The sequence below is a fragment of the Ceratosolen solmsi genome, unplaced genomic scaffold, assembly GCF_000503995.2.
Source record: "Ceratosolen solmsi marchali unplaced genomic scaffold, CerSol_1.0 scaffold14, whole genome shotgun sequence".
Taxonomy (NCBI): Eukaryota; Metazoa; Arthropoda; class Insecta; order Hymenoptera; family Agaonidae; genus Ceratosolen; species Ceratosolen solmsi.
Window position 1 is genome coordinate 7,032,411 of NW_011948420.1, and position 9,371 is coordinate 7,041,781.

Sequence of the window (9,371 nt, forward strand, 5' to 3'; positions counted from 1 at the left end):
ACAAACGAATAAGCAAAGAAAAGCAGTTTATATATATATATAAAAAGAACAAACGATAAAGATCGTTATAAAAGAAAGAGAGAAAGAGGAAACACGTCTTGTGTACCAGTCTGCACATTTCTGAAGTCGTTATAAACTTTTCGACGGACTAGCATTATTCGTCTACGACAACAATTTCCTTCCCATTGCCGAAGGTTTGACAACGTCACATGCATCGTCACTAACAAGATTTTCACTCGAAAGATCATATAGCGAAAAATGATGGAGAGGGAGCGAGAGATAGATTGATAGATAGATAGATAGATAGATAGATTGATAGAGAGAGAGAGAGAGAGAGAGAGAGAGAGAGAGAGTGCGCGTGCATTTGTGCGTGAGAGAGAGAGAGAGAGAGAGAGTGCGTGCGAGTGCGAGCGGGCGCGTGCCTGTGCGTGCGCGCGCGCGATTGTAAGTGTGTGAAAGTGAGAGGGTTGTTTTAAAGGCTTTGAAATATAAGCAGAATAACATTGTAAGCGGACGTAAAGTATAAAATAGTAATGAAATACAACTAACCGCGATCATTGATCAATAAATCAAGAAAATAACAACAAAATTTATGAATGAATGCTCGGAGGGACGTTCAGTGATAGAAGGGAGGAAGTGATTGAATGAACGAGAGACACACAGAGAGAGAGAGAGAGAGAGAGAGAGAGAGAGAGAGAGAGAGAGAATACGCAAAAAAAATTTTTCGAGACGAGGACGTCTGCAATTAAAAAAATATTAGATACGACAATGACATCTTCGAAATCCTTTCCAATAAAATGAAAACATAAAATCTTGTATCAGATTAGCTAATAACTGAACGAAGCTGGTTGTCGACTAGCGTGTGGTCGAATCTTTTGTATTGTACATATAGAAAGCGCTCTAATAATGATTTGTGAAAAGAAGTAGTTAAGTAAATGAAAAAATAGAATGAATTCTACAAAGATCTTACATCGGTATATATATTATATATAATAAAAAGAAATAAACGATAAAAGAGAGAACGAGGAAAATAGCCCACCTCGCGAGGGACGAAAGCGACGTTAATAGTTATGATAATATAACAGAACTAAAGACATAATATACTCTTTTGTGTGCGTGTGTGCGTGTGCGCGCTTGTGTACGTGAGAGAAGTTGTGTAATAACGTTTAATAGAAGAAAAGACTCGCGTTTTATCTTGAATTTATCAAGAACCCTCCGGACACACTTTTCTTTTCTATCTACCTTTCCTTCTTTGACGCACATGCATATACTTACGATTCGCTATGTTGAGACGTGAACAACAACAACAATAAAAACATATAAGGGAAAGAAGAAGAAAAGAAGGCGTGCACTTGGTTTTCTTAGCTATTGTTTTATTCAAGACACTTTTTTCAAAGTCACGAGCTAATTTCTCAATAACTCAAGAATCTCTGAATTAAGAAAGAAAATGGATAAAAGGCTTTTTAAAAGCTATTTTGCCTTATTCCTTTCTTCAATGAGAAATGAAATCCTTCATATATCGACTAAAGTATATGCAAGAAACACAGCCAACTTTTCGTATATCTTCTATGGCTCCTCATTCACTCTGGTTTTCGCGTTTCACTCTATAAGTTTTAAAAAATTTTATGCTAATCAATGCTGCAATTCAATCAGTCCATAAAGTCAATAATAATTTGAATGAAAAAATTTGCTCATTACTAATGTCACTTACTTTATTTAACCGTATGAAATAAACAATTGAAATTACGATTTTATCCTAAATAATAATTATTGTTTGTATATGTACAGATCCTAACGGAAGCATCCAACAATGTAATTAAAAGACATTCGACATGAAAAACTTCTATCCCATTTACGTCTTCCTAAGCAAAGGTTTTATTATAATATAAAAATTAATTGTTATTTATGAGGAAACTAATTTTCTCTTTCTTGATTTTTAATACCCGATTTTTTTTTTTTTTTTCTCTCTCTCTTTCTTTCGATATTTAAAAGTAAATTTAACAGTTTGTAAGAATTGCGAAAATCAAGAGTACTGTTCAATCAGGTACAATTTACTTGCGATTAACAAACGCTTTTTAATTGGACGAAACTCGCGTGAGTGATTGTTTTTAATCTTTTATGTCTTGACTTATCTAAGACGTACGCTCAGAGTTGACATTCATCTGCCGTCGGTCTTATAATATGTTTTTTAAATTCTTTTCTTCTTTCGTCGTTTGAACAATTAAAATCTGTAAAGAAACTAAGCGAAGTCGAATGTATGAGTATATACTTAATATTTTTTTGTTCCAGTTGTAAATGGATTTTTTTCTGCACAGCACATGCTCTTTGATACTTGATGTGATTATTGTTTTTTTTTTTTGTTTTTTTTTTTTTTTTTTTTTTGTTTTTTTTTTTTTTAAATTGAAATCATTTGATTATAATAAAAAGAAAGCCCTTTTTAAAATTGTTGTCATTTTTACTCTATATCAGTACAATTCGTCGAGGTTCCAAAATCGTCTCGATTGCAGAATCTAATCAAATAAAAGGGCAAAAAGACAAAGACCGGTTGATCATTTTTTACTATCGATTTTGTAATTTTATAAAAGAATATTTGGTCGATAAAAATATACTTTTTCTTTCAAATCTAAAGGTTATTAAAAAAATTAATCAGCAAATTATACACTCGTTTCCTTTATATATATAAAAGAAAAAAGAAAAAAGAAAGCAAAATCACAAAGCTTTTAATATTTGTGTATTTGCATATAATACTTGTGTGCCCATATCTCTATATATGTGTATATATATATGCTTCATCTTATAAATGGATAATGTATTAGACCTTCCTTTCCTTGATCCCAACATTTTAAATTTGAAATCAACCTCCGACTAGTAGTGATTAAAAAAATTATCTAGGAAAACAATATTTTGAATGATTAAGTATGTAAGAAATCAATTTTTGAAATAGAGAGGAAAAATTCATCAACAAAAAAAAAAAAAATAAAGCTTTATCGTATGAGTAATGAAACTTTTGTCTCTGTTGACTGCCCAATACACGCTTACATATCACAAATTCATAAGTGGCTGATGCAGCTTAACGAAGCAATATAGTTCCTTCTTTTGATGTGGGACAGTTGTCTATTGCACTATACAATGAGAACTTCGGGGGATGCGTGTTTAGAACGGAGACAAAATGTTGTTAATAGAATGCGTCTGAATGTTTACGTTAGTGTGTGTTTTTATTTTTTTTTTTATTATTTTTTTTTTTTTTTTTTTTTTTTTTTTGTAAATTTTATTCTCATCGACATCATAGTTGTATTATGTTTTTATAATTGAAATTTTTACGATGCAAATATTATTAATATTCGATCTAAAATGTTGTCGCTCTTTCTATTTTTAATACTATTATTATTGTCATTTTTATAATTATTATCAATGATTCGATGAAAAGTATCTTCCTTTTCTTGTCTTATTGGTTTAATGTACACTTCCTATTTATGATTTTTTTTTCTTTTCAAAACTTAAGATTATTAAAATTCAGATGTTTCGATTCGATTTATTATTTTTATTATTTATTTGAAACATCAATATGTTAAAATGAATTCACGGTGAAGATTCGATCTAAACTTTCTTTAAAAAAATACTGAAATTTCATTGTTCTTTGATCTTGTTATGTTAATAAAATAAAAATTCGTTAAAATAATTTGAAAGTATACTTGAAATTTACTATTGAATCATTGTTAAAATAATTATACGTAATATAAGAAAATAGATTGTTAAAATTGATAATAACGTTTTTAATAAATTTAAATACAGCAGAAAAACATACGTTTACTTAAATTTAAAACAGTTTCCAATAATATTGATGAAAGACGAAATAAATAAAAATATCTGCAAGGTTTGACGGGTTTGATTATTAACTTGTAGGCCTACCGCAATACATCTCTTCAACATGTTCTAATTGTTCGTGTTTTTTTTTTTTTTTTTTTTTTTTTTTTTTTTTTTTTTTTGTTATTGTAATTTCAGCTAACAAAAAAAATACACATGTATATGGAATATGCAATACACAAATTTAATAAAGACATCAATTAAATAAAGATCAATGTAAAAGAAGTAAATTAATGTACTAAGAAGCAACATTCCGTAAATCTATTATTTTCTTTATTATTATTTGTATTCTTCCTTTCTATCATTATTATTATTATTATTATTATTAATATTATTATTATTATTATTACTATTACTATTATTATTACTACTACTACTATTACTACTACTACTACTGCTACTACTGCTACTGCTACTACTACTACTATTACTATTATTATGAGTATCATTATCATTATTCTCATTATTCTCATTATTATTATTATTATTATTATTATTATTAGAATAAATCAAATAGACACATTAGTAGCTTCATGAGAAAAAAAATTACAAAAATCTATTGCAAATGAAACAGAACACGATGAGTGAATGATTATATGTCCGTGAAAGAAAAAAGAAATTGTTGAACTACTACGAGCGCCTTTTATAATGAAGAATTTGCATGACAACAAAAGCAACACCTCGTGAGTGAGTGAGTGAGTGTGCGTGCGTGCGTGCGTGCGTGCGTGCGTGCGTGCGTGCGTGTGCGTGCGCGTGTGTGTATATAAGAAATAAAACGGATATAAGAGGAAAAAAGGGTCACCTGATTTATAACAATTACTCGAAATTTAATGTTTTCTTGCCTATAGAAATGTACGATCTGCTTGGAGAAAGAGGGAAAAAGCTTTAAGGAACACCTTGCTTATAAGCGTGGGCGACATTAGGCAAAACATTAGAAAGCGCCTAGACTCTCTTGCATAGCGTTTACGTAGTAGCTAAGAAATACAAACTGAATTATTATATATAAATATATATACATAAAAAAAGAAATTGATAATATTGTCGTTCTCTCTCACAAGAAAACCGAGTACACAGTCGATTTTATATAGCTCGATTTGCGTCCCTATACATTGTAAAAAAAATAAATGCAGAAATAAATAAATACTTAATTACAGAGTAATCAGTGCAAAGAGTAAAGATGTGAATTGAATAAGCAAACCTAATAAAAAAAATAAAATATAGTGCTCGAATGATTGTAAGATAAAAAAAAAAAATGAATTTTCAGTGTGTTGATAGTATATTATATTACCTCTACATTCGAACATTCGAAGAGAAGAATTCAGTAACAAGCAAACGAGAGAAATGGAAACGTAAGAATAAGGATTTTGTCTAATTTGTACAGCGTAGCAAAGTTCGTAACTGTTTTTTGAAGTTTTTAAATCGTCTTAGCTCTGTAAATCTTAAGAAGAACGGCTTCATAGATATATAATCATCACCTTGTTACTTGGTTTTATAAAGAGATGACAATTGATCTATTTGCGACTGAGGAATATAAAGAAGGAAGGGAAAAGGAATGGAATTTCAAACCAATATCGAAGTTAGTTGACTATGCGTGCAATTCAAAGGACAACTGCATCTACGTTAGATTTATTTTTCTTAATTACTTTCTCTTTCGGAAAATAATTAAATAGAAAATTTAAGAGAACCCGAGCGAGTTGAGCAAACCACGCTAGTTGTCGGGGTGGGAGGTAATCTTATTGTAGAAGTAAACCTATGTAAAATACCGAAAGTCTACGTATAAATAAATGTGCGCGCGCGTGTGTGTGTGTGTGTGTGTGTGTGCGCGTGCGTGTGTGTGCGTGCGTATGCGTACGTGCGTGCGTGCATGCGTGTACGTGTATGAACATGAATATGAATATACATACATACATACATATATATATATATATATATATATATATATACTTAATTTTAATAATTAAGATTATCAATAATTCAGAATAAAACGATTCTGCTGTTGTGTAAAAGAAAAAGTGGAATAATCATAATAAAATACACATAAAGCATAAAGTAAATTAAAATGAATAATAATAATAGTAAATCGAAATTGCGTAATTTGTTATTATATGCCACTACGACACACAGTCACGCTAATATCATTTTTCCCATTTATTCTACTCTGCATAAAATTATTATTAAAAAATTAAAAAATTAAAAAAAAAAAAGAATAATTAAAAAAATTAATAAATAAATAAGAATGAGCTTCGCAGCAAACCATTTTGAATCGAGCGCATGAATATTGAGAGAAACCGTTTCACTCGCTCCACTTTTCATTCACATTTCACAATGTTCATAATCAAATGGACAAAAAAAGAATTAAACCAAGATTTGAAAAATACACCTTTAACTTGCCGTAATCCCATGTTTTTCGTAAATGTTAATAATTTTATATTGTGCTTTATTTAATGATATTTTATTAAAATAAAATACGCGAAGCATTAAATTGGAGATATACAATAACAAGTTATTTTAAATATAATAATTAAATAGAGCATAAAACTTAAGTTATGCCAATACTGTTTAATGTATATATTAGGATAATATAATAAGAAAATGATTTATTTTTACTTGTGTAATGAAAAATAAAATTTAAAAATTTGCCTGTAAATAAACGAAACCATAAATTAACATTAAAATTACCACATCGAATTAACACGCAATTTTAGCGATTTGAACATTTTTATGTACATATTTTCTTGCAAGTTGATGTTCGAAAACATTATTTAACTAAAATGTTTTAGCTTTATATATTATTTCATTTCAATGAAACATTAACATTTATAAGAATCATGACTGATGTTTTAAAGCTGTATTTTTCAAAATCGCTTACGTATGTCCGTTCTCTGCTTTCATGTTTCGACATAAGTCTAGACGACGAAGAATGGCGATAAATGTAATAATTGTTTACAATATGGGTATAATTATCGATTATCGATTTACAATAATGATAATAATAAAATTGAAAAAAAAAAAATAATAATAAATAAATAAATAATAAAAAAAAATAATAATAATAAAATAGTGACGATATTGCGTATGTGTATAATTTAATCTGTGAAAAAGTGTGCCTGGGTGAATGCGTGAGCGAAATGAAAGAGGAAAGAGAAAATAAAGCTTGTTAAATGGGTGCATATACTTGTAGATAAATGTAAACGACGGCGACAATTTCATTGTTTAGTGCACCGCATGCAAAAATTAGCGACTACTGCACTGATACTATGAAAAACAAAGTAATAAGTAAAAAATGTTCTCTTGCTTCGAATGAACATTCGAGTGTCGAGTCTTTACAATGTACCGTTCAACCGAGTTTTCATTTTTAATTTTTTGTAATGTATAATTGCGATGTTTTTAATTTTAGTGATGCCTATATACTATTAACAAATAAAATTAAATGAATAATCTACCGAAATTGTTTTGAGTGTTCTTTATTTTTTATCTTTTATGTAAAATTATACAAGTAAATTGTGTATTATAAACATTAAGACGATTAAACATTTTGTGAAGACTCATCAACTGATTGTTTATTTAGGTTTACATTTCTGTCAACGGTGCCCACTAATGTAATCTTCAATTTTCTTGTAACGAATCCTTGTACTTTTCTTTCAAGCTTCGCCTTGTTTTTTTTTTTCGTTTACTTCTTTTTTTTTTTTTTTTTTTTTTTTTTTTTTTTTTTTTTTTTTTTTTTTTTTTTTTTTTTTTAAATTATTTATTCTTTTCTTTTTCTTTTTTTTTCCTCTTCATTAATATACTAAAATTTCAGTTATATATTTAATTAATTTACGATTGAAAAATTTATAAGATATTAATTATGTGATACATAAAAAAGAAAAAAAAAAGAAAAAAAAAAAAAAGAAAAAGAAGGAATTATCGTGGCATAAATAATACATTTTTAAGATAGAACAAAGTAATCAGTAGTGCTAAGCATTTTATATTCAACCTTTGCACATACGAGACAGATCACGTGGGGAAAATTAATTTATACAGGGACTCTACATTAAATAATTGGACTACGAAAATTTAATTTCTTTATTTTTATATACAACGTATATAACAATATATGATAACATTGTTATATGCATTAAATGTATATATATATATATATATATATATATATATATATATATATATTGGATTACTGAAAACAATGTATGAAATGTAAACTCTATTTTATACAATATATATATTTTAGTATTTTAAAGTTAAATATATAGATTAATATTTTTTTAATCCTTTTATTTCTTTTTTTTTTTTTTTTTTTTTTTTTTTTTTTTTTTTTTTTTTTTTTTTCTCTTTTTTTTCTTTTATATAGTATTATAATATTAATTAGTTTATTTGACACAAGGTTTATTCGATAAATTACAAACTCAATGTTTATATAAATATTTCAAGTTATTTAAATTACAGGAGATAATTGTAAGTGTAAATAAATTTCTCAACTAATTTAGTTGAGTAAAAACATTTCTAATATTTAAAAATTAATGTTTTAATTGCTTTTGAATCGTAAATAAGCTAAAATAAAATTTGTATTTAAAAACGGGTAAAAATGTAAATTATTGAAGAAAATCATTAAACTCTAAGAAACTTTTTTTTTAATTAATACAAATTTTTGTTGTCTAACTTTGTAAATATCCAATGACAACAACCAATCAACGTTGTAAAATTTTAATAAAAACATTAAATGCCATTCTATCTGTAGGACGACAGTTTACTAAGAAATAATCAAGGGACAATTTATACATATTCATGAAAAGATACATGAAAAGATTTTAAATATCACACGTAATTAAACATTGATTTATATGAAGAGGAGAGAGAGAGAGAGAGAGAGAGATGTCACTTCGTATAATCCTATTAATTGTTAGTTATAATCCTGAGTATCCTAAATTGCCTTAAAATACTGTCCTTTAATAATTATATCCTTTCGATAATTAATCGAAAGATTAAATAAAAATTATCGCTAGCTTTGAAAGAAAAAACAAAAAAAAAAAAAAACTATTATTGACGATTATAAAAACTTTATTCTCTGTATTTTCGCTTTAATTGCATTGGTTATGATTATTATGTACGTTAAATATATTTTAACGATAAATCTTCTTTTCTCCTCTCTTTGAACCGCGAATCCATTAGTTTAATTGACAAGTAACTTGGATATTTAATACTAAAAAGCAATATTCGTAAAAAAAAAAAAAAAAAAAAAAAAAAAAAAAAAAACAAGATGGTAGTTTACGATGCTCAGGTTTGTTTATTAAAAAAAAAAAATAATAAATAAATAAAAAGAAACATTTTTCTAATAGCAATCGATTTTGCATTAATATACAAAGACGCTCGCGTGTATAAAATATGTAAAAAAAAAATAATGAAAGAGAAAAGAAGGAAGAAAAAGAAAAAAACGAAGAAAAAAAATCGAATAAATAAGTAAATAAATAAATAATTATGTGCACGCGAATTTAATTCTTCTAATATTCTTC